Below are 25,280 nucleotides of genomic sequence, written 5' to 3' on the forward strand. Positions count from 1 at the left end.
ATTTCAAGCCTTTTTCAATTAACAGCCGGAAGATTTGCTTTGTATCCCGTACAAACGGGAGTAACGTCGTGGTCGTAACGTCGGCGCTCCTTTACCCCGCCCCGTTTCACAATTAAAACGCGTTTATTGCCGGCAATTTGCCAATCATCGGGTAAAATAAATGCCGTGGCAATATCGTGGACGAGATATAATTGTATATATATATATATACATACATGTAAACGAAGAAAGAGTGGCGTCACGCTTTATCTCGCCCGTTTTTTCACCTTTTGTCCCACCTCTCGTCCACCCATCGTCGACGAGCTCGCCCGATTTTCTTCTCTCCTTTTTTGCTTCCCTTTCCGCCGGATTCGTCTTCACCCGGCGTGTCGACTGTCTCGATTATCGATCGACCACCTTGACGACGGCTTGGGAATTAATTGGGACGACCTCGTTAGCGGCGGATATCGACGACCATCGAGAAAGAGATCCCAGGGTTTTCGTTTGCACCCGTAAAAAAATCCTGCTCTTTTATTTGGCCAGGTAGGAGAGAGAGAGGGCCGTGCCAGCCGCGCAGCTGCTCGAATCAAAAATTTCGAATCGAAACAAACTTTACCGGATTTCGTTTCCATTTCATTTCCTCTTCTCTCCCCCCCCCCCTATTATTCTATCGAATCGAGAATTAACTGAAGAGAGAGAATGGAGAGAAATCGTTCGTCGAATTAAATTAAATTTCGCGTCCCTCTCCGATCGGATCGAAGATGGAGCAAAAAAGAAAAGAAAAAGAAAAAAAAAAGAGGAGCGACGTATCAGAAGCCGGGAGAGCTTCTCATCCACGGCATAATTATCATTCGACCGATTCGATTTAACGAATCGTATTCTCGGGTGGCGAGCGCGCCCGCGCGGGCAAAAACGTGGCGCGTTGAAACGGAGGAGGAAGAAAGGGGACCGGAGAATAGAGTTGTAAAGCGAACGACGAGAGCTGCCAGTTTTTCCGAACGTGTTTCCTCCGCTGGACTCGTGCACCGGCTCGTGTAGATCGCTCCGATGCACGCACACGAACGGATGCACGTTCCACCGCACGACACGGTAGACGTTCCAGGTTTTATCGCGCTGTAAAACAATCGTAGGGTGTCCCGTAATGATCGTAGAAACGTTTATAGACGCGGAGGAGTCGAGGCAGCGGAGACTTATCGGGGAGAGTTTTCAAAAATCTGTTATTTCGTCCGCGAAATAAATCGCGAATGAAACACGGTTCTTCGTTCGAAAAGCGTGTTGAACGCGTCTTACGTGTGACGAAAACGGACACGAAAAGATCGTAATCGACGGATACGCACTTCGTCACGTTGCAATTAAATTCGAGCGAATTACGATTCTCAATTGGATGAATTGCAATTTGAGACGCGTCGAAGACCGATACTTACGTCTTCCTAATAGCTCGAAGCGTGAAAGAAACGCGCTTCCTAAATCATCTTGGTACTCCTGGCCAATAATTCATAAATGTCTATCAAGTTTTTCTCTCCGTCTCGTTCTTTGTAGCTGTAAGCGCCTCGTGGGAATAAAGCCAAAGGCGGAATAGAGTCGTAGAGCTGCCAGTTTTTCCTCAGTTCAGAGACTCTAGCGGTCGATCCTCGCGTGGACTATCTTTCCTTCGTCTTCTCTACCTCGTTCTCTCCTTTTCCTTCTGCCGAGGAGCTTCTCTCCGCGAGGCAGCGTACGTGTGCGTGTCTTCCACCGAGAGTAGCGACACGCGTGCACACGGCCGAGTTGGAAGCGCGAACGCGAGGGGGACACGCGCTAACCTGGAACGTCCCGTGCATACGAGATCGCCGCGTTTTCACGAACACGTCCTCGCCTCTTGGACACGCAATAACTCGGAGATATCGAGAAAGATCTTGTCATCGCATCTCCCCTCCGGCTTGTCGGATGTGTCAGCCGATGAGAATGATTTGTCAGTCTCTCGAAAATGACGACGTGATTAAGGGAAAGACATGTAATGGCTACCGAAACAAACGTTTGTTTTCTTTTTTTTTTCGAACATTCGCGAAATATCGTCGCGATCTCGCAACGTTTCTCGTTGTTGAACTCGTTGTTAAATAATTTCAACGAATCTTTTCCATCGTTACGAATAGTTTTCGCATGGATAAACGCGTGAAACGTAGAAAAAAATACAAATATATTGCATATACTTCGATTAACTCTTCCAATAATTCGTATTCTATAAATTCTAAAAAGTATATTCCGCAATATCATAATCAGATTCGATCGTTTTTCCATCGATACATTACTAAATCAATTGTTCTTTTATTCTTCGTAAAAACTATTATTTATTATTTATTATTTTTAAAATTAATATATATTTAGAATGAATATTTATAACAATTACTCACCAAATATTCCTTGTACGTAATATCGAACGTTTACGTTTCGTAAGTCGAAAGAAACTGAAGCCTTATAACCTTTATATATCTCGAGGGAATAGGAAATATTATGAAACGAAGCGAGCGTCGAATTCGGTGTAATTCGTAAATTTTCGCGACATTTCGTATTAGTTCGTAAGTGGATGCCGGACGAGGCGGCACGCGGCGTGTCGCGTTAATTTATTTTCGCGTATTTTCGTGTAATTTTGTGAAATTTTTCAATCTTTTCGCGCGTACGCGTGTGTATGTGCGTGTGTGTGATCCAGCGAAAGAAGCTGAACATTCGGGAGATGCAGTTGCGATCGCTGTACCAATATCGTGAGTACAATTTTTTGGTATTTTGTTGCATTAGAGAACGCTCATCCCTCGCGTTCAATATGGCGGCGCATTGTTGTCGCATTTCAGGATATCGACGTTCAAACGTAACGAATCACTTTCGAAACGTAGCATATTTTCGTTGTTACGCATTTTTAAGATAGGTTTTCCGTTTCGTACATCGCGTTTAAATGGTTTCTTGCGTTTATTTTTGAATAAATACGATACGATAAGACGTCGGCCCTTCTTAGAGGTTATAAACGGTTTCAAGATCGTATTAAATAACGAAATTCCTTCGTTATCGGGAAATAAGTGCATCGAGCGTGTTCTAACATTTTGTTCGACGAATTTACATTACGCACACACGAACGTTTAATACCATAGCGCGTATCAACGAATAAAAAGTGTTTTAACGAGCAGATAATATTCCGAAGCGAAATCGGTAGCCCAACAGCTACCATCTTGATAGTGCGGTATCGCGTGGGTGGTTCGCGCTCTGCGTTCTCGAGTTATCGCGATTTAATCGAACGCGAATTACACTGGTTATTGAGTGATCTTTAAAAAATCTAAGCCGGGAGATCTCGTTGGTTATTATATTGTCCTTGGAGTTGGCTCGATAACATGGTCAGTGTGCCGTTGAGGCTGTAATTCGTGTATCGATAGAATTCCTAGAACTCGAGCTACTTTCCAATTCGTCGAATTCTCCACGTAAACGTGGAGAATAATTTATCCGGTATATTGTCATAATTGGCAACGATCGATAAATATCGACGTTTCTTCGACGTTTAATCGTCATTTCCCATTCAATTATTATCAATTTTTTTTTTAATTCGCTATTTTACTATAACATCTTCGATCTTTCGAAAGTCGGCGAAATTTCTAAGCTTTGAAAATCCAATGTCAAGTGCGCGCGTATCGTTCGGCGCACGAAAGCTTAGAGCCGGTCGCTTCTGACTAACTTAAATAACTCGCATACATCGCTATAAACGCGCACCCACATGTGCTCGCACGCTCGTGGCACACGCAGGTGGGTGCGTGCCAGTGTGTTCTGCGTTCCATTGTCGCGGATGTGTTGGGCATGAAAGAGGCGTGTTAATTCGCGCGCTCGTATCCTAATTCCATCGAGCCGGTGCTTCTCCTATCTCGATCTGAAAAATTCCGAAAATTTCCCTTCTCCTCCGTCCCTCGTCGTCGAGAATACAGTTGTTAAAACAACCGCGATCCTTGGAGTCTCTTCCAGGCGAATCATCCGTGTAAGAGGTTTCGTTGCCTCTTCGACAGGCAATCACGTTAAACTGTTTTATCTGGTAGAAAGTTATAAACATGCTATAGCCGGTACCTGGTGGCCGATGTTGGCGATACAGTCATCGGTAGCGCTAATAGCTACCGATGTTAAATCAGAATTAAACTCGGCGAATGGTTTGAAATGGCGATTAGATAGATCCTCGTGTCTAATAATTTTCTCACGAAGATACTTGCACGCGTACAGCTCCGTAGAAAATTGTAGATACTTTTTTTTATCTTTTTTCTTTTTTTATTTCGCCATATTCGTATACCTGTCCAATTTCTCGCGAATAAGCGAGAGGAATAAAGCAAGACCGTTATCGAAACGAAAGCGAATATATATATATATATATATATATATATATATATATATATATATATATATATATACACGTCCGATATCCATCTTGAAAACTTTAATCGTGGATATCTGGATCGGGCCCTCCCATTCGATCGTTCGTCCCTGGGACCCGGTCTATTCCCCTATGGCCTACTCGGTATACAATTTTAACCGGGTGCAATTTGTCGGTCGCGAAATCGAATGCAACTGGTTGCGTTAACCGAAAAAGGTCACGGTTTTTCGCAAACTGTCGTCGCGTTTCCCTGCCGACGATCGATTTCCACAAAAGAAACACGGCGGGGCACGCGCGGTTGATAGAGTATGATAGCTGCATTCCATCGGTTGCAACATGTGTGTCATACGAGACGTGCTTTGATTTTCTATCGTTTCGATCGGATCGCCGTGACTTATTTACGGCTCGCGGAGCCCGCGCCCTCGGACAAGCCGTAAAACGGAATTAATGAGCCGAGTTTAAGCTGATTTTCAGCGGGATCTCTCCCGACGCTTGCTACAAGCCTGGTCTCCTCCTAATCGCGGTGGCGGAGGTTTCCGATTTCAGTTCCGGCCGTTTCTCCCCCACCCATCCCGAAGGAGATTTTCATCTCCTTCGAAAAAATTCTCCTCTCCCTTACGATAATTTCGATTCACGAAATTTAACGATTCGAAGTTTATCTTAGTGGAGAAAAAAGATTTGAGAAAATGGAAATAGAGCGGTGTAATAAAGTTCGGGCGAGAGACAATAGTTGGCTGGATTTTTTTTTTTTTGACAATTTGTCGGCGAGCAGCTATACATTCCTTTAAGGTGAAAGAAACGATAACGATGGTAATTCCTTTCTATCGTAGGTATTGAAACAAACTCGGGTGGAACTCGGTGTGTTCGAATCCGATGTTATTCGCGTTCCTCGACACCGGAGGACGTCGAATTTGTCGCCTCTAAGCTCGGCGATCGCGCGAGCAAGATAAATCGTTGCGAAACGAGCCTGTTGTTAAATAGTTTAGCGTCGTTGTTGGCACAATAACGGATGGCCGCGCATTTCGCAACAGTGACTCGCCGGTGTCGTAAATTTTGTTTGAAAAATAATTCGTTCCCGCGCGAGCGGATCCGCGCACACAAGTCGCGTTGGCGCGCATTTAACTTCTTTTCGCCCAACTATTTCGATAATAAATATTTTACGAACGTCGCCGTCGTCGTGCGTGCTCCTCGCGAACGGCAACAAATATTGCATTTCCTCGACCCGATCGAGGTATCGCCGATATTCGTTGAATTAACAATAAGTATGACACGGCTAAGCAGGCCAACACGCGAGCGATTTTTCAACTCGAACCAACGAGTCCAACGTTTTCTGTAGACGTTGCACCATTTTCTACCCGCGATTTTACATTTTTCTTCTCTTTTTTCCCTCTCCTTCCACCAGCCGAGATATATCTATCGGGTGATCGAGCAAGATCGATCGAACCGGATAACAATTCGCGGCTTTATATACACAAGATTTGCAAGATTTGTTCACCCGACAATGTTTCACTTTTGTATCTATCGGTCGAGAATAAAATAAAACGCGAAGAATCGTGGCGACCGGGTTCGATACGATATTTTCCAATAAGGCGTTCAGGATATATATATATATATATAAATGCAAACATTACCATTCCCGTTTAACTACGAACCACGTATTTCTGCTCATATAACGAGTTTTTATTGTCTCGTTCTTGCCCGCGTTATTCAGGCATAATGGTGGCGCACGATTGCGACACGGCTTTCATGAACGACGAAAGAAATTTATGATCGTACATTTTAAACGTGCGATGCAGGGGAGTCGTTTTGCATACATCACGGTCACGACGCGTCCACTTTTCACAAACGGCTGCCGGAGTTACGAGATACGATTATTCTCGAAAGGGAAATCCCTCCTCCCCTCTATCGTATCATCGAGGAGGGCATCGGGACGAAAAGATACGAGCGTGCGTGTTCTTTTTTTTTTTTTTTTTTTTCATCTCTTTAATTCCCTCAACTCGTTCACGGTTATCAATGGTATTATTATTCGTGTATTTATTCGTGGAGTAGACGTGGCGCGTAGTGGACAGGACGGGACACACGCGTGTAAATACTCGGTCGTATGGATCGAACAAGCTCGTTCGATAATCTTAAATATCACTAATTCAACCGAATCGCCCGTTTACCGGGGCTAATCTGATGCACGGCCGGCGTGCTCGCATCAATTTCATTAACCCCAGGACCATCAGGAAAAAATCGAGAGTCGTAAATTAAAAAAGCGGACCCGAGAGAAGTGTCCACCGGTAGCTCGCCGACCCTTAAGCCTCGACCACGCATGATTCAATACACGCTTGATTCGAAGAAATTTCTATAAATTTCTCTCCCTCTCTCTCTCTTTCTATATATACAATTTATAAACTAGTAGACGAAAAATGATTTTAACCGAACAAACGTTACGATTTTTCTCCTTTCCTTTCTTTTTCTTCTGGCTCGTGGTATCGGTTGGTGGTATCCCAGAATTAATCCGTTCGAGCGAATCGATTCGAATTGAAATTCTCGTAGTCCGGAGAAACGGGAGGCGAGAAGGCGAAGTTGGGACGAAGTTGGAAGCGCGTGAAAGGGGCTTAATGGAGGAAGGTTGGTATCGGAGTTATACTTATGCGTACACGGTGTGTACCTGGCCGGGGCGAGTGGGGGAGGGTTGGGACCTCACAGGCACGATTAACACGTGTCACGCGTCACACACATACGCGCGTTCATCTATCTTTTCACACTCGCGCGTCGTCGTGCACGCGCACATAGGCGAGCGGCCACGTAGGTACGCGCACGCAGCAGTCCATATATCTACCTAACCCGCCACCAGTCACCATGTAGGACAATAAAGGACAGAGGTGGTACGTAACATTTCCATACATTCCTGGGCAGCAACGGGCCGGCCATTTAAGAATTTCTCGCCGTACTGGAACCGAAGTGAGGCCCCGTGCATTTCAATCGACCGACACGCGTCAATTCTCGCCACGAAAATTCACCATTCGCGACGAAAAGAAAACGCGGCGAATCGGGGATTCCTCCGTTTTTTCCTCTCTCTCTCTCTCCTCTCTCTCTCTCTCTCTCCCCCCTCCCCTTCCCTTCTTCTTCTCCTCGCCTCGGATCGAATGACCCGGAAAACGAAATTCCTGAGCGGACTGTGTAAATCCTCCTCAATTTCGCGACGAATTCGAAGTCGCTTCGTTCGCTCGGCCCATTCTCCCAAGGATTATATCGTGGATACGTTCTCGGGTTCCGGAATAAGAAACCGGGTGGTGATTAGGGGAAATTTACATAAAAGTACTGAATGCTGGCAGACGACGACTTATTATCATTATTATACGTTTAATCCGTTGTTATTGGAAAGCAGGAGCGAGAAAGAAACGTTTCCAGGAGACACATTCCTGTCTGGAATGTTCGTTGGAGCGTTCGTTGCACTTGCCCGATTAATCAGCATAATACTAATTACGAGAGCGGCGTTGGCAGCTGCGCTCGTCACCTGGAAATCAGCTTGGAATAAGTCGGGACGGGATAGGAAAACAATCGCGCGAAATTATCGGAGAGGCGTGCGGTTCGATCTATATGCGAGTGGAGTTCCGCGGGCATGCCTCCATTCACGAAGAAATCATGCGCGGCTGCGGAAATGAGCGACCGCCGTCTATATTTAACCTGTCGACCGACGACAGGAAGAGGCCTCAACGTGCGCGTCGCATCGTTACACCGAAACCAACACGTTTTAAAACCCTCACCGCTCCTTCTTCTCCCCCTTTCTCGAAAATTTCTCCACGTTCGTCCTATCGAAACCTCGTTGCGAACATCTCGATCTTCTCTTCAACGCGAAAAATATTATTATAACGGGAAGAGGAGTCGAGAGTTGGAAATTGAAAGTCGAAAATATATATAATAATATATATATGCTTTATTCGTAAGGTTCATCGAGGAGAACGAAATGAAAAAAGGGAGGAGGAATACGAGAATGGTGGAGAGATCGTAAGGAGATGAATTGCCAGCATTGTCTTCTTATCTGACCCCGTGGCGCGTTGTTGAGCCGGTTTCTTTGGTCGGAAAAAATCATGGGGGCATTAGCGATCGGGTTTTAACGAAGCTTTCACCCGCGAGAATGGACAAAGGAGAAACGATACAATGGGACGATTAGAGATACTTTGTACGCGCTTTCGACACACTCCGTTTCGTTCCACCGCTGGCAGCCTCGTCCGTACCATTACCTTCGTCTTCGTCTTCGTCTCCCTCGCGACACATTTTCACGCGACTGCGTGACCGCCAGGAAATAATACGTGTATGTATACATTCGTCGCATTCAGTCACGCGCAAAACGAGGAAGAAACGCGCGCTTTCGAAAATTTCCCCGTCCCGCCTAATAAAGGCGTCCGTCCGTTTCTGCTCCTTCCTCTATCGCGCGCCTCCCCGTTTTCGTTAACGTTTCCTTTTCACACCTTCGCCTCTCGAACGCCTTGTGTACACGTCCATTTTGCGTTTTCCTTCCCTCTCCCTCTTCCACCTCCTCGCCCATAATTTGCCCCTCTTCTTTGTCCGAGTTTCGGTGATTATGCCTGTTAATGGCCCTCTCTTTTTTCGAGGAATTATATCCGCTCGGATTGTTTGCCCACCTGATTCTATCCGTAACAGATCCTCTCGCCTCGTGAAAATTAAAACACGCGAGAGAAGGAGGAAGGAAGAAGAGGAAGAAGAGAGAGAGAGAGAGAGAGAAACTGTCGATTCGATCGGGGAAATAATCAACGGTGTAAAACTGATTGCTCTCTCTTTCTCCCTTTCTCCCGGTATGGAAACCGGTATCGGGGATATTTTCTTAATCCAGGAACGGGATTAATGCACGGGCAAATCGAATCGAGTCTCTCCTCTCCTCCTTTCCGAACGATCGCGAGAAATATTTAACTTCGAGCATCGTCACGTTTCGTTTATCGTAAACACTCGAGTAAGTAAGAAGAAAATTGGGAAGGGAAGAGGAGGCGAAGTTTTGGCGTCTCCGTAGGTGGAGAAAATTGACACGGGAATCGGGCGGAGATGGGACGATTCCCGAGAATGGTCGGATCTCTGGAACGCTTATTAACACCTCGCGCCGCGTATTGTTCCCTCGGCGAACGCAATTTGCTCGGCTTTCAGAACGCGCGACGAGCTAATTAACCACCACCTCCTCCCCTCCTCGCTCGCTTATAATCTACGCCGTGGAATTAAAAGAATTCTCTTAAGCCTCGTCGATCTGGCTATTTGTCGGGGGAATTAGTATCATCTCGTATACGCCTCTATAATTACCGTATAACTCGCGATAGACGTGGAATATTAAGAATTTACAAGGCGATAAAACTTATTCTTGAAATTGCATTGGCACGATAAAAGGAAAAAGGAAGGAAGGGGAGAGGGAGAGAGAGAACTCGATACATATACGTTTCGCGATTTTTCGAATACGTAATTTATTTCGCGACAGAGGTTTAATTATCGGAGCGGAGGCGATACACAGAGAAGGCAGAGAGATCTCGTTCCGGCAGAATTATCTCCCCGTACGTACATCGAAGTTTATAGGGCACGGAGAGAACCAGCCTAATACTCGTATTAGGTGTATTAGGTTCTTGACCGTTCTCTCCACGGCTCGCGTAGTAGCCCCGGGCTGGCGAAACCAGAGCTCCGCCAACCCCCCTCAGCCCCCTCCCTCGGGCCCCCTCGTGGCACACGCATTCGCGTCCGTTCGAGTATATCCTCGATTCGAGGCGCACGCACTTCCACCGCGCGTTTACACGTCCCGATCCCGAAGGAATGCGCAAACGCGCTTCCTCCTCGAAAAGGAATATATCCCCCCTTCCCCTCCCCCCTCCAATCTTTCTCGTCCACCAATAATATCGATTCTCATCGGACTCTCTCCATCTCTCTCTGCATCGCTTTTTTCGAAAAAGAGCGAACAATTTTCGATTCTCCCACGTTGAAATCCGATCGAGTGTTTCGGAATATTCTCTCGTTTCCATTTCGAGCCGAACGAGCGCGTTTCCACGCGATCGGAGAGAAGGAAAGACACAGAATTCGAAAAGCGGTTGGAGCGCTCGAGGCGAGAGAAGAGGAGAACGGGTTGAAAAGAATGGCCGGGGGCCGATGCATCCGCGAGGATGCATTCCCGCGGAGCGAAGAACTGGCGTCTGGTTCTCTCTCTCTCTCTCTCTCTCTCTCTCTCGTGCACGGTCGAGTGATGAAATTATTTCTTCACCGCGTGTCTTGCACGCATACACACGCGCACCGCGGCGATTTTACTGCTCGGGTCCGGCAGACACACGGGATTAGGGCCTCGAAAGCGTGGAGAAGCGAGAAATGCTGGAAACTGGATATCCAGTCTGTCCAGGGCACAGCAATACCCGTGGAGATATTGCTGTCGAGCCGAGTTGCTCCACTTTGCATCCGCTCAAGAGTGGCGCGCTTAGATAAATCGACGGATAAAACGATAATACGGAATCGATCGTTTTACCATCGCCGGAATTATTTTACGACCGATCCATCGTGATCCAGATATATATATATATATATATATCTTCGAACAGCCGTTTTTCAACCGTCTCTTCGGAAGGCGATTTACAAACGATTTGCAAACCGATTTTTCGTCCGACTCGAGTCGTGCTCGATTAAACCCGGATTCCCTTTTGTTCGAATCGCGAGGATCGATCCTAATCTCGAATTAAGATCGATATTTAAACGCAGCGACCGATGCAAATCCTCGCCTCGCCTCGCCAATTAAGAACCGACCGAACGTTTACTCGTCAACGCGTTAATAACTCTCTCCTTCTCCGCGTGTGCTACGATTGATGGACGTTGAACGGGATCGTGATTCGGCCCCGGGACAGAACCTCGACCTTCCTTTTGTCACGTTCTTTTTCTTCTTTTTCTTTCTTTCTTTTTTTCCTCCTCCTCGTATTAACAACTCTGTCGATTCGCGGGACGCAAGGCGAGGGATTTCTCGTTCGTTGGAGGGAAAGAGAGAGAGAGAGAGAGAGATTAAAGTCTCTCTAAAGCTGGTTTTATTAATCGTTGGTCGAGCAGCTAGGTTGGTCTTAATTAAAGGGTAGGCGATTGTTGGCGGTATGGAGGAAATATTGGGCGACGGTCGGGATCGTGGTTATCCGGCCTGTTTCGAAATAGAAGTTAATATCTCGAGTCGATGTACGCGAAAGCGTGTGCGAGGAAATATAGGTATAGGTGAGCCGCGATCAATCGCGAACAAGATCGGCGCCGATTATTTTTGGAAGGACGTATTCCAGTTTCGTAGAACCGCGCGGCGAGCTCGCGTGGCGGATCTAGATTTCACGTGTGAACGGTCAGATGGACAAACCTGATCCGCAATAACCGCCGGCAGACACGTAAATTCTCGAGGTTTCTAGATTATCGAAATACCTAGGTGTATATACCTAGGTGGAATCAGGTTCCGCGCCGGTGCTCCAGATCCGCGGACCTATCGGCCGCCATGACCATTTCAGGATTATTAATCTTGGTCACCGTCTTGCCTCTGTTCGCGAGATAAACTCGATCGTGCCGGAAAAATAAATATCTGCCTCGGTTCCGTCCACGACGGTGGTTCGTCGTTCCAAGTCCTTTCCGCTCCGCTTCTCGATCACCCACCGATTTCCTTTATCCGATCCTCGCGCGCGCTACTAGCTCTCCCCACTTTCGACCGAACCACTCCGTTTCTCTTCCTTCTTTCTCTCTTTCTTCTTCTTCCGTTCCGAAGAGAAAGCGAAACTCGATTCAAATTCGGCAAGATCGTCGAAAAGCGAGGCTTGATGGGTGATTCCGTTTAAAACCGGAAGGGGAAAGAAGGGGGTGTGGGCGAAGGAAGGCGAAAGCGATGTGAAGAAGAAGAAGAAGAAGAAGAGAAGGAGGAGGAGGAGGAAGATTTTTCGAGCCCTTTGTGCGCACGAGCAGCCACGTTTTATGCACAAAAGAGGTTGGCCAAGGGTGGAAGGGAGGAGGAAAGGAGGAGAGGAGGAGAAGCGGCGGTTCGTTATGCCCGGTTCACGAGGACAATTAATTATCTCCTGATTCCTTCTAAGAAACCAGTCCAAGTACAGTCGAGCAGACACACCGACGTGCTACGTCGAGCAAACGCACACGCACGCACCCACACGATCGTGTGGCAGCGAGCTGTTTTATAGACACATATGATGGAACACTCTCAGGCCGATCGTGTTTCAAACCACAGAGAGACTTAACTGAGAAACGACACACGTTGCTGCCCGGAGACCGGACCACTCGGCCTCTCTCATCTCTCCCCTCCATCTTCTTCTTCTTCTTCTTCTTCTTCCTCCTCCTCCTTCTCCTCTTCTTCCTCTTCTTCTGCCCGATTTTCATTGTCTATCGCGAAAGAAAGAATTTCGCTCCACTCTCCTCGATCCTTCGTTTCGTCGTCAACAATCTTCGTCTTCCTCGACGAAGTTGAAACCGATTTCTTTTTTGGAAAGAGGAAAAGATCGTCGACGACGACGAATCGGATCTTTCGCTCTCGACCGAGCTTCTTTCTCCCAATAAAATTCGCTCCGTTGTAAAATTCTCGGGCCGATCGCACACGTTCGCCTAAAAAAAGAGAAAAAAAAAGAAAAAGAAAAAAGAAACTAGCTTCTCCATCGAAATTCCATTCGGTCGGAGGCGATCGTCACACTTTCCACCGAGAGGATCGATCCAAACCGTTGGTCTATCTTCGATGTTCGCCATTCGACCGGTTGCGAGCCATTAACCCGTCTAATCGCACCAAGCCCACGGATAAAGACATCCATCATCATTAGAATGGATAATTATCGCGAGCGGTGAACTTTGGTGGCAAACATCGGTCCCACCTCTCTCTCTCTCTCTCTCTCTCTCTCTCTCTCTCTCTCTCTCTCTCTCTCTTCCCCTTTCTCCTCCCGGTGGTTTCATTAGCGCTAGCCAAAAGGAAACTAACGGCTCGCATTCCCACCGCTATCTGGATTTCCAAATAAATCCTACGTACGCACACGTGTACGCGTACGTGGCAACCGATCGAGCGAACGAGCGAGCGAGAAAGGCAGCTACATAGCTTCCTTCGAGAATCGAGGAGGAACCTATCGAACTTCTCCTTTTTCACCGCGTTTTTCCTCCCTCTCCTCTGCCTTCTCCCGTTTCGATTTTCTTTATTATTCCGTGGAGCCGCGCGGTCCGTGTGACACGTTCACGGCATCCGGCCGCGTACGTGACGTCATACGAGCTATATTCCACCGGTGAACCGTGCACTCTGCCCATATGGTCGCGGCCGATTCACCATTCTCCTTCTTCTTCTTCTTCTTCTTCTTCTTACCGACTTATCGCCGGCCACGAAACACCTGTTGATAAAAATCCTTTCGAGATATTCGAGAAACAAACGTTCGTGCTTCCACTTGGAATCTTGATCTCGATTTGATAATTAATAAAGGGGCTACGTAATTAAGATATCTATATCCCCTCCCTTTGCATCTCTGCCAGGATAAGCATTGATTTGTTTTCGAAAGAAGAAATAGTCGGAGGAGAGTTGAAATTGATCGTTGAATTTTTCCATCGGATCTAGACAAGATTCTTTAGGTAATCCGCCCGCGGTGATACCCTTTGATCAACCAGTGATCGCGTAAATTTGCGCATGATCGAGTCTCGCGAAACCATCCCCCGCACGAATGGGCAAGGCAGATCGGGATTTTGCGCGTCGGGGAGGACGTCCGCCTCCCCTGGAACGGCCGAGGGGTGAAGGCGTCGGCCAACCCCCGTCGACACCCCCACGAGTGGGCGGTTCCTTTTTCTCCCCGAGGAGAGAGGAAGGCGCAGACGAGAAAAGTGGGAAGGTTGGCGAACTCGTGCCGAGTGGGCTGCTGTTTTGCCACGGGAAATTAGAATAATTCGATGATACGTAACTGTTGCGGCCAGAGACAACGGGGACGGCCTCATTTGAATATCTGTATAATCGGAACGCCGTTAGGGCGGGATCCAGAAAACGTTGGAGCCTGTCGCCGACACCTCTTCCACTCCCCACTTCCCTCTCTCTAATCGACCTAAAAAGATTCCTTCCGCCTTCTTCGCCCTCCCTCCTTCTCCTCTCTCCCGCCAGAGATTCCATTCCTTTTTATCGCGATTGTTATTTAATTAACCTCCGAGAGAAGAGGAGGAGAAGGAGGAGGAGGAGGAGAAGTTGGACGCGAAAGTTGTCGGAACGCGAGATGGAGGGATTCGAGCGAAATCGTGGAAGAGCGGAGCGGACGAGATGGTTTTTCCACGAAGTGCCGGCAATATCGGCGAGCAATATCGTTGGGAGTATTTCACCGGCACGAGGGCGCGAGTTTGGTGCCGAGCGAGGAATTCATCAGCTAAAGGTTGGCGAACGTGCACCACCATAAAACCGAGTGATTTACGCCCGACACTTTATGGGCCCCGGCCAGACGCCCCGGCTTTGCGAATTTTTCGTCGATTTTCGGTCGATCTCGAACCAGGCCTACTTCTATTCCGCTCCCGCTTTCCCCGATCCAATATTTCCTTCCCTTTGTTTCTTCCACCTTTTCCATTGAGATTCGTCGAGATTCGAAGACATTGCTCGAGATCGAACTCGGCCGATCGACGGAGGAGTAAAAAGTGGCGGCCCGAAAAGCGATTGGCTTTTGGCGCGGACGGTACGCGTATCCGTCTCGCTCGAGGCGAGCTACGAAGAGAGAGAGAGAGAGAACTGTTGGAAAAATCTGTTTCATTACGAGCGGTTCGTACGTGGAATGGACGTGGTTGATGCGCCCTCTCCTCGTTTTGTTTCCCGTCCTCCTCCTCCTCCTCCTCCTCCTCCGAGTCGAGGTTTCGAGGGCTTGATTGCGTTCCGCCAAAAGTCCGTCTCCTCTCTCTCTCTCTCTCTCTTTTTCTCTCTTCTCTCGAGCTACTTTATTGGTGGAGAACCTTTTTCCCCTCCCCCCTCCCTTCGCGAGGGAATAAAATGAAACAATTTCTCCGGGACTGTTTTTTGCACCGCATCTTTTTTTTCCAAAGATATTTCTCTCTCTATCTCTCTCTCTCTCTCGATCACATCTTCATCCCTCGCTCGCGAGAAACGATCTCACACACACGATCGTTTTGATAAATTCTAAAAAGCTGGGAAGAAGAAGAGATTTTCGTCGCACCGAAAATGGCGCACTTTTTGGAATCCCCTCCCAAAAAAAACGCGCTTTTGGAGAATCCGACTTAAAAGAGAGAGAGAGAGATAGAGAAAAGAGAAGAAGAAAGGGGGGAAAAAAGCTCGCTCGCAATGATCTCTCTGACTGTCTCTCTAATATTTTTTTTTTTTTTTTTTTCCCTTTTCCTTCCACCAGCCATATATTATTCGGGGATAATAATCGATAGAAAGAGCAATTTTCGCACGGTGGCGAAACGAAACGAACCTCTCGTCGTAAATTTTACCATCGCCAGCTACTTACGGTTGTGGCCAACAATTTTTTTCCTCCTGCGCCCGTTTTTTTTTTCTTTTTGCGTCCATTATCTCAGCTCGAAACCCCGTGAAATCGTGATTCCTCTTTTTTCGAAAAATCCATCCTGCCCCTCGAGAGAGAGAGAGAGAGAGAGCGAGAGAGGCTCGCTCGACGACACAGCGCGAGGAAAATCCCCGATACCTGTCAAAATATTTTTGCCTTCGGTCTCTTTATCCGTCCGGGGATTTTCCGGGGGTTAGGTCCAGGAGGGAGGAAAGGAGGGGGGAGGTCACCGTTCCCTGGACCCACGTGGAGGGAGACGACGGTCCAGGTATGAACGGCTCAATTTCACGGACGGACCCTTATTCCCCGTTGGAATTTCCCCGTTCTCCAAGTCAGGTGCCACTGTCTACCCTCCCCTCTCCTCTTTTCCACGTGCAATTCGACAGTTTCGCTTCGATTTTCGCAAGATAATCGAGAGAAGATTATTTCATCGCAGATTTCGTTAGCGCGGCAATAAATTCGCTCGAAAGTGAATTTTTCTCTCGTTTCGGAATTCTATTTTTCTTGTTCGAGTCTAGAGTTTCGAGCGAGATTAAATAAAATTGGATCGGAAGCAGAGGGATTGAAAAAAAAAATGTTTCGTTATCGTTGTAAGAAAAATCGTCGACGATGCTCGATGAAAAGTGTGCACAAAAAAAATTCCAATTCACAGGTTTGAGGAAACGTGGCATTCGTCCCACGGATACGTTACCCAGTTCCCCTAATTTCCCTGGTTCATCCACTTCGCCCCAAAAGTGGCCACCGCTGGTCGAGAAAAAAACGTACGACCCACTTCTCGCTCAATTTTCTGCCTCTCGAAAAACGCTTTAAAAGATATATATATATATATAAAAAAGAAAAGGAAAGAAAGAAGAGCAACGAGGAACTTTCCACTCGTATCCCCCCCGATAATATTTATGATGACGAGGAAAAAGTTGAGCCTATTTGTCGAAGACACCCCAGACGTTCGAAATTTCTCTCATTCATAAATCACTGATCGCCGATGTCGATTATCGATATCGTGGCAAGCATTAATCGCGAATATAACGGGCTACATTAGCGAAGGAAATTACAATTGCGATAAACAGTTCGATAAAAATCGTTTGGACAGAGATCGAGCGACGAGATCGCGATTTTTCTTGGCGTTTAACACGTGGAAATTAATTTTCGACGAGTACAAAGTGGCGCGTGTGTAGCGAAATTGAAAATAATTAAATACTTTCCCGAAAGGAAAGTTGTTGTTTTTTTTTTTTTTTGGAAAAGTTCCGTACTCGCGTCGAAAACGCATCTTGGAAAATATTCCACTCGACGGAATTGATAATTTCTCGAACGGAAAAGCAATCGTCTGGTGATCGAAATACCTTGGAAGATGTTGCGTCGGTGGAAGATACATTTCGAGGGGAAGGGAGCGTATCCGCGTGCGAGGCCTGTTGAATCGATTCGAGTATAATAGAATGGAAGAGGGAGAGGAATGGATGGAGTGGAGAGGTAAACGTCATTCGTAACGTTAAACAATCTTAATTGACAAAGCGACGCGAGTAGAAAGCGCAATTATCGGAAGAAGGAGAAGCGAGGGGCCTGGCGAATTCCATCCTGGAACGGGAATAACGATTACGATGCGAAAACGCATACGTTGAATGTGAAAGTTCATGGCAAACGGAATGCAACTATAAGGCAAGCTTTTAATGAAACGTTACCTGGCCGCAACAAAGCCCTCCACCGCAGCCCCTCTCGTTTGAACTTGTTAGCCGGCCGTTTAACACATTGCGCACAATGTGCACGTAAACCGTGAAATATTGCCCGTTTCACGCTCAGCCTCGCGTTTCTTTCTTTCGCCCGATCCGTGGAAACTTGTTTCGAATCTGGAAAATTCTGCCAACTTGTTCTCGCGTCGTTTCGTTCCGATCGAGAGACGCGAGAGAATCGATTCGTGAACAATTACGAAACTAAACGGGAGAAAAAAGAAAAGCGAGAAAAAAAAACCATTCGTTAACCATTCGTTTCGAATCGCGTTCGATTCGACGACACTCGCGCTGTTAAAACACATTTAACAGCGTTGCTTCGTTCAAGGATAATCGAAGAAATTAATTACGCCGCCTCGAGTTTATCAGATCTTCTCGCGTCGCACTATCCTTGAACGTAGAGTTTCTCGTTCACCTTCGAATTCTTCGTCCGTTGCTCTAGATTTCCGAAAAATTGCGAGAAAGAATGGGAAAGAGAGTACAATGTTCCAACAATGTTCCCTCTCTCTCTCTCTCTATCGTTGCATTACAACGACTCGGGAACGGGAATCGATCCATCCATCCGTTCGATTTCTCTCCTAGTTTCGGCTCGAAACGAAAAAAATGGTGAAAAAAAAAAGGAGAAAAAGAAGGAAAAAAGAGCGAAGGTATTCCAACAACGATCGACAAGAGTACTCGCGTTGCATTTATATTCGAGCGTGCCATTGTTTCCTCGACTTCCCAATTAAATGCCCGGCGTGGCCCGCTCCCCCCCTCCCCTCCCCCTCCTGCCCACGTTCCTCGATTCATCCTCTTCCCGTTTCTCCTCGCCCTCCTCTCTCTCCCTCTCCCTCTCCCTCCCTCCCTCCCTCCCTCCCCTCCCCCGGGCACGGCTGTGAATGGGCGAGCACGCGATTCCGGGAATTTAAAAACGGGAAGGAATTTCTCGAGAGAAAGGTGGAGGATGGAGAAAGAAGGCGAGCAGGGAGAGGGAGGAGGACGGAACGGGTACGCGAGAGAGTAGTAGGCAGAGAGAGAGAGAGAGAGAGAGAGAGAGACACGTGGTGGTGGTGATGGCGATGGGTGTGAGCTACTGGTATTTTATTGTTGGCCGGTGTGATTTGTGGTGTTGTTGTGTTGTCGTGTACGACGACGGTTGCTCGCGCACAGGGTGTACCGGTTTGCTTAGAAGGCCTGTTGAGACTGACCGACTGACTGACGTACGGGATCGTTTCGGGAGGAAGGCTGTCTTTGGAGATTGAAAACCTAGTCGAAGGGGGAACAGATTATCCGCGATAGGTTTTCCTTGAGCAAACCTTTTTTTCCATCGCGCGTATCCCGCTGTACGTGTCATCGTGGTGCATGCTCGATCTGCGTGGCACGACTCGATCAACTTCGCCTCCGTGTAATATAACTCGTCGGAGGAGGGAGAGGAAGGTGAAAACCTTGAGAATAGACGCGATATAGGTCAACGGGGATCCTTGACTCGAAGCGATCCACAGCGTCGATCTAGAAGCGTCGCATTCCTCCTTTCCTTCTTTCTTTCTTTCTTTCCTTCTTGCTAAATTCTGTTCGATTCGAAATCGACGAGAACGAATAGCGATACTTGTTGTAAACTTGTTGAGAGATAAACATCCGAGGGATTATTAATTATCGTTGCGGACGAGTTGTTGCGGAGTCGGATACCGGGGAGTGGTAAATACGAAGGAAGAAGAGGAAAGTTTGAAAGCGGCCGGTAACGATGCTCCCCGCCGAATGAGACTATAAATTCGTCTGTGTAAATCACGTGGGAGGTGGGTAACGACAGGGAGGGGAGAGGAGAGGTGGTGGAGTACTTTTTCTCGGGGCGAGGATAGGCCGCGCGTGGATGTTATTGGTGGCAGGTACACGTGTGTTCCCGAAGGGAAGCACGGACGTGGCCAAGGGACAGGAAAGTACAAGTGTTTCAAGGAACGCGTAATTTATATTCGAGGCCCGTCCACCACGCTCGCCGCAACGGTTTTATGTGCCTTTCGGGAAACAACGGTTACGAGGCAATTAATTTCGAAAATCGCGATTAACCGGCCATTTCTCCCTTCCTCTCTCTCTCTCTCTCTCTCTTCGATCCTCTCATCTCGCGATAATAAAACTTGCGGTGGACAGTTTGATGAACGCGTGTCCCGCGTTTTATTTTATCCTCGTCTTCTATTCTTCCCCACGATCGGAATCGTCTCGATACGACGGATGATGGACGGAGAATTTCCTCAGGTCGGAAAGAGATAAACAAAGTAGTAAATCGATCCGTTTTTATCGTTATTGGCCGACGCTTCATCTCGAGTGGCGAAGAGGAGATGGTGGTGATGGGAGAATAGCAGTTAGGAGTTGGACCTAACTCGGACGGAGGACGAAATTTGTAACGGCGAGCGTATACGCGCGCTGCGTGTATCGAACTCGGCTGCGCCGAGTATCGATTGTTTGCCGTGTCAGGTCGGGGATATCCCGTTTCCACGAGACACATAATACTCGCATACCGGCGAGGTTACTTACTCGTTTCTTCGGTAGCCCACGCGTTCGTAGAAATAAGGAGGAACGAGTGTTTCCACCATCCCTTCCTACATTCGGATTCCTCGGTCCTTACTTTCGTTTCCTTCTCTCGAACTTTTTCTCGAACGAAATTCTCTCTGAACGAAGGATGTATGAATTAATAATCGAGTTTCTCCTTCGTAAGTGGCTAACGATCGCAGAAGAAAGAAAAAAAACTTGCGATCCAAATCCGCGATCCGAGGAGAACGGCTCCTCTAACGGTGCCCGTGACTGCGGGGCAAAAAAATCTCAGTTTTCGGCCCCTTTTTCCACGAGGAAAGGAGAGGAGGAAGAGGTTCTAATTAGCTTCCAAACTCCTCGGCTTTCCTCCCTTCCCACTCGTTTCCTGAAGCTGAAACGAGAAAATAATTATCCCCTCCGCTTTACGAGGGAGGGGAGGGGGGCCTAGACAAACATACTTTACACGAATCCCGTTTCCTTTGCTTACTCCTCTATCCTACCTATCCTACTTGCCATACTCTAAAGAGTAGAGAGTACTCTTAACTCTTTGACCATCGCGTTTCCCGAATTGGGACGAAATCCCTGGGATAAATCGAAGCTTAACGAATGCTTTCGGAGGGCGCGGGAAAATAAATATCGCGTACTCGACGCGTATATAGGATACGGAGCGATAGAGGAACAAGAAGAAACTCGGGCCCTGGCTCTCGTGGATTAAACGTGATTCATGTACTTGCTTTACTCGACGAATCCGGCCGATCGAGGGAGTTCACGGTTTCTCGAGCACACCGGCGAGCGGAACGCGGAGAGCAGGCGGTTGGGAAAGGAAAGAGAGATGGGAGATAATTGGTGCGCGGTAGGAAAGCGAGATCGGTCGCGCGTGCACAAGAGCGAGCACGCGAGTTTTTCGAAGCGAAGCGTTCGTCGTTGGCCCTGCGGGGAGGGTGGAGAGAGAGAGAGAGAGACGCGGCGCTGAAAGACAAGCGGGCCGTGTTACTTGATTCAACGCGCTCGCTTAAATAGAACGAGAACTCCCTAGGTGGAGTTGACCCGGTCTGGAAAAATCGGAGACAACACAGTCCGCGGAGAGGCGGCTCGCGGTGCGTATAATACACGAGAGGAGGCGTCCCTCGTCGTCTCTCTCTCTCTCGCGCGCGCGTATCTACGGACAACGGCGTATTTGATCGTGCAATGTCGGGGGTGCCTACTGGTTTTGATATACGAGCGCGCACCGACACACCGATCGAACGGTGTTACACGCGTGAGTCATATCGAAAACCAGTCCTAGCGATTGCTCTCCACGCGCGTGCAAGACTTGCGCGAGAATACCTTTCCGCCCGTGCGTGGAGCGATCGAGAGCTTTTTCGAGATCCGCCGCGGATCATCCTTCGTCGTGTGTCTTCGGATCGAGGATGCTTGGAGAAAAAAAAAATTCGATCCCATGGGTATAATATGGTATCGGAGAATTGCGAACGAATCCTTCTCCTGTCTCCAGGAATATTGCATTTCCGCGCGATCTTCTGTTAGATTTCCATTACGAATCTCTCTCTCTCTCTCTCTCTCTCTCTCTCTCGTTCTTACGCTCTACACGCTCGCATGCTCTTCTTCGTGAGAACAATTCTGGTATTGGAGGAACGGGACTGGGAATAACGTTTCCTTTCGAGATGGTCGTGATTATCGACAGATAGGGGGATCATGACTGTGGCCTCGAAACTGTGGTTAACTATATTGCTTCGCTATATTGATTTTAATACGTACGATTGTTTTAACGAATAACGGAGAGTATGGTAGTAATAATGATAATAATAATAATAATAATAATAATAATAAGAAGGAGAGGAGGGGAAAGTGGGTGGATGGAATGGATTATCCATTTCGAATGGATCCACCGGGGTGTGTATCGGATTGCACGGACGTAAACTATTTTTATTAACCGCGATCGTGGCATCGCGCGCACTTTGTGCCTCCGCGCGCGTGTGTGCCGGTCGTGGCAAAGAGAGAGAGAGAGAGAGAGGCTTTAGATGCCATTGTGGCGGGAGGGAACTCTGCCAGTTGGCTTTGAGCGCATAAAACGAAACAATAATGACAATGTACCGAGAATGAGAGACAAAGAGAGAGTGCGGGACAAGAATGTATTTATTCATTACCACTCGCATGCACAAATAAGATGCACGAAAAGAAGCCTCTGGCTACCTCGAGAAGTACCCTCTCTCCTCGCTCCGGAACCTCCTCGCTCGCAAACTCACCTCCGCTCTCCTTTATAATCGACCGTGTATTCCTTTTGTCGCTTCGAACGAACGTACACGAGACGTAGCAACTCCTCTCCTCTCCATTCGCACAGCTACCTCTTCACCATCCGCGCGTTATTACGCGCTTCCCTTCCCTCCCCTATCCCTCCCTCCTACCTCCTCGCCATCGTCCATTTCCATTTTCTCAATTTGCCCCGATATCGGCACGATTCAGCTCGGCTGAATCTCTCGAACCGACGCCGTATATACTTCACCCGGTATCAAGGTACACCAGCAACGCATTCCACCGAACATAGTCACGGAATAGGTGGTATCCCCGGGAGAAATGGTTGCGAGAGAAAAAAGAAAAGCGGAGGAGATCGTTTCCGTGATCGTGAAATCCGCGAGGGGGATAACCGGTATCTCTCCGCTCTCTCTCTCTCTCTCTCTCTCTCTCCCTCCCTTCCTTCCTTTGGCAAATCCGTATCGGAGACGCGTGCACGCGGGCAGAAAGGCAGAGAGAAGCGGTCAGGCAGCGTATCCACCCACGACGTGGCATACTGTAACGAGGCTACAGTCCATTAAGTGCGTACGGCTATTATGGCTAATGCATTACGGGGCAATAAAAAACGGGAAGTATAGCGGCGGGCCGCGTGCGCACGCCCGGCAACCGGACCACATTCCATGTCGGACGAGTATGTACGCGCTGCTCGATGCATTGCCTTCGAGTAACAACGCTCGCAGATACGCCGACGACACGCGCGTACAACACACGCGCTCCTCCTCTCCAGGACGCTTTTACTTTTCCTCCCGAGTTGGAGGAGGATCGGTTTGATCGGTTGGAATCGATGATGGAACGATGGATTGGGAAATTCGAAAACGGCGTTCGATACGCGTCGTTGCCCTTCGAATCTTGTATATCTCGAAAAGTATATAAAGTACGGTGGTGGAAAAAATTGTAAGAGGACGACGGCGTGAGTCGGTTCGTTCGATATATCTGTTCGCGAATCTGTTTCCGGCGATGGTGGTGGATGGAGATCGAGACCGACCAGTTGTTCGAATAGTGTTCCGAGAAGGCAATCAATCGATTAATTGGATAATCGTTTCTTTGATCCCCCTCCACCGTCGCTGCCGTTGTCGAGAAGATGACTCGTCGTAGAGGAGAGGAAGAATTCGAAGTACGAATTTCGCTTCTAGAAAAGAAATCTTTACTCGATAATAAAGGTTTCTTGCGAGGTCGAAAGACGAGGGGCGAGGGGGAGGGGAGGAGAGGGGAAAAAAAAAGAGGAAAAGAGGAGAGAATTAGGTAAAGAAGGAACGACGCGCGGTGACAGCTGAAGGATGCTCGGGGAAGCTTGAAAGGGAAAATAGAGAGAGAGGGTTCGGAGGAAAAGGGTGAGAAGAATTTAGACGCGGAAACGACGAGCGGGGATGGCGAGAGTAAAAAAGAAGGATGCACCAACCCTTTCCTCTTTCCTGGCTGTCGCACCGAACCACGGAAACCACCTTGGAAATTCTATTCTAAAAATATCGCGGCTCCTCCGCTTTTTTTCGACCCGCTCCCTCCCTTCGACCCGCTTTTTTGTCTTTCCACCCCTCTCTGCGGAGATGAGCACCGGCCATATGGTCCGCGAGGGAGAGATAAAAAATTCATATTTCTCCGCGCTCGAAGGGCCGAGCCGCGATATTTTTAAACTTTGTGCCGCGCCACGAAGAACGTTCAACTTTTCGTGACGCCGCCTCTCCACTCCACGCACTTTCGTGGAGAAATTTCTCTCGGCTTTGCTTCGCGCGTTGCTTTTCTTACTTAGTAGTAAGAAAGAGAAGAAAGAAAGAAGAGAGGAAAAGAAGAAATCTCGTCAACGATTAATTTTCCTCGAATAATATTTTCGTCCATTCGCGAACGAATCGAACGGAGAGAGGGGAAGGAAAATTTCGTCGATTCCTCCACGCCGGTTTCCAGGTGTCCGTTCGTGTCTCTCTCTCTCTCTTCTCCCTCCCCCCAACGTCGTGGAAAGATATTTCCATCGAATCCTGGCTACCTGGAATCGAAAGTACCGATTTTTTCTTTTTTTTTTTTTTTTTTCTTCTCTCGATCCACCCCTCCGGCTGAACCCGGTAGCCCGTTATTTAAAGGCTCTTTCTCGGCTAATGGTTTTCTCACACGGACGCCGGAACGGTACAAACCCCTTCTTCTTTCCCGGATATTCGAAACCCTTGGGCAAAGCTAACGAGACGCTGGAAAAAAAAACCGTGACTCGTCGTCGATCATCCATCCGAATGACGAATTTGGATTCGAATCGAAGTTTGGTCTTAGCTAAAAATTATTATTATTATTATTATCATCATCATCATCATCATCATCATCATCATCATACTTGTATTTTTAGCCGTTATTAATAAATGGGGGCACGTATCCACGTGGAGGTGAAATGTGAATAGCGAAATTCGAATAGGTAAATCCAATATGAGAGCAAAGGTAAATCTCTCGGCTCGAAGGAAACACGATATTTTACACACGCGCGGCTAAACGGGTCTTTAAGGAAACGATCGGTGTCCTGACCCATTTCGGGAGGGTTACGCCAGCAACCCTTTCGCCCGGAGAGACCTAACGGACCGCGACCTCTTTTCCCACATTCTACTTTCCACGAAACGGCCGGTTACCTGATTTCGAATCAGGGGTGAAAAGCGGGATATCACCTCGGATCGCAGGTGACGCGAGATTTAAAACGAAGAAAATTAATTTCTTCCTTTTCGTTCGTCGTTCGTCTCATCAACTCGAATCACCGTTACCGTTACCCGAACGAATTCGTAATTCGTATCGATTAGACGTCAGCTGCGTCTCGGGCCGAAGAGATTATTTCTCGTAATTCGAATCCCCGTTTCGAATTTGAATTTTCGAGAGCGAAATTATTATTTTCATCGTATTTTATATTCGCATCCTAATCCCTAGCGAAATTTGAAATAATTATAGACACGAGAT

At 47.7% G+C, this 25,280-nt stretch overlaps 1 protein-coding gene across 1 annotated transcript in view; it reads left to right on the forward strand.

Annotated features, from left to right (window-relative positions):
- LOC100864844 (zinc finger protein castor homolog 1) overlaps positions 1-25,280 on the forward strand; it is a 201,577-nt gene that overhangs the window by 83,918 nt on the left and 92,379 nt on the right. The gene's annotated exons all lie outside the window — the stretch shown is intronic.

The sequence above is a fragment of the Apis florea genome, unplaced genomic scaffold, assembly GCF_048593485.1.
Source record: "Apis florea isolate Af1SG1 unplaced genomic scaffold, ASM4859348v1 contig_3081_pilon, whole genome shotgun sequence".
Taxonomy (NCBI): Eukaryota; Metazoa; Arthropoda; class Insecta; order Hymenoptera; family Apidae; genus Apis; species Apis florea.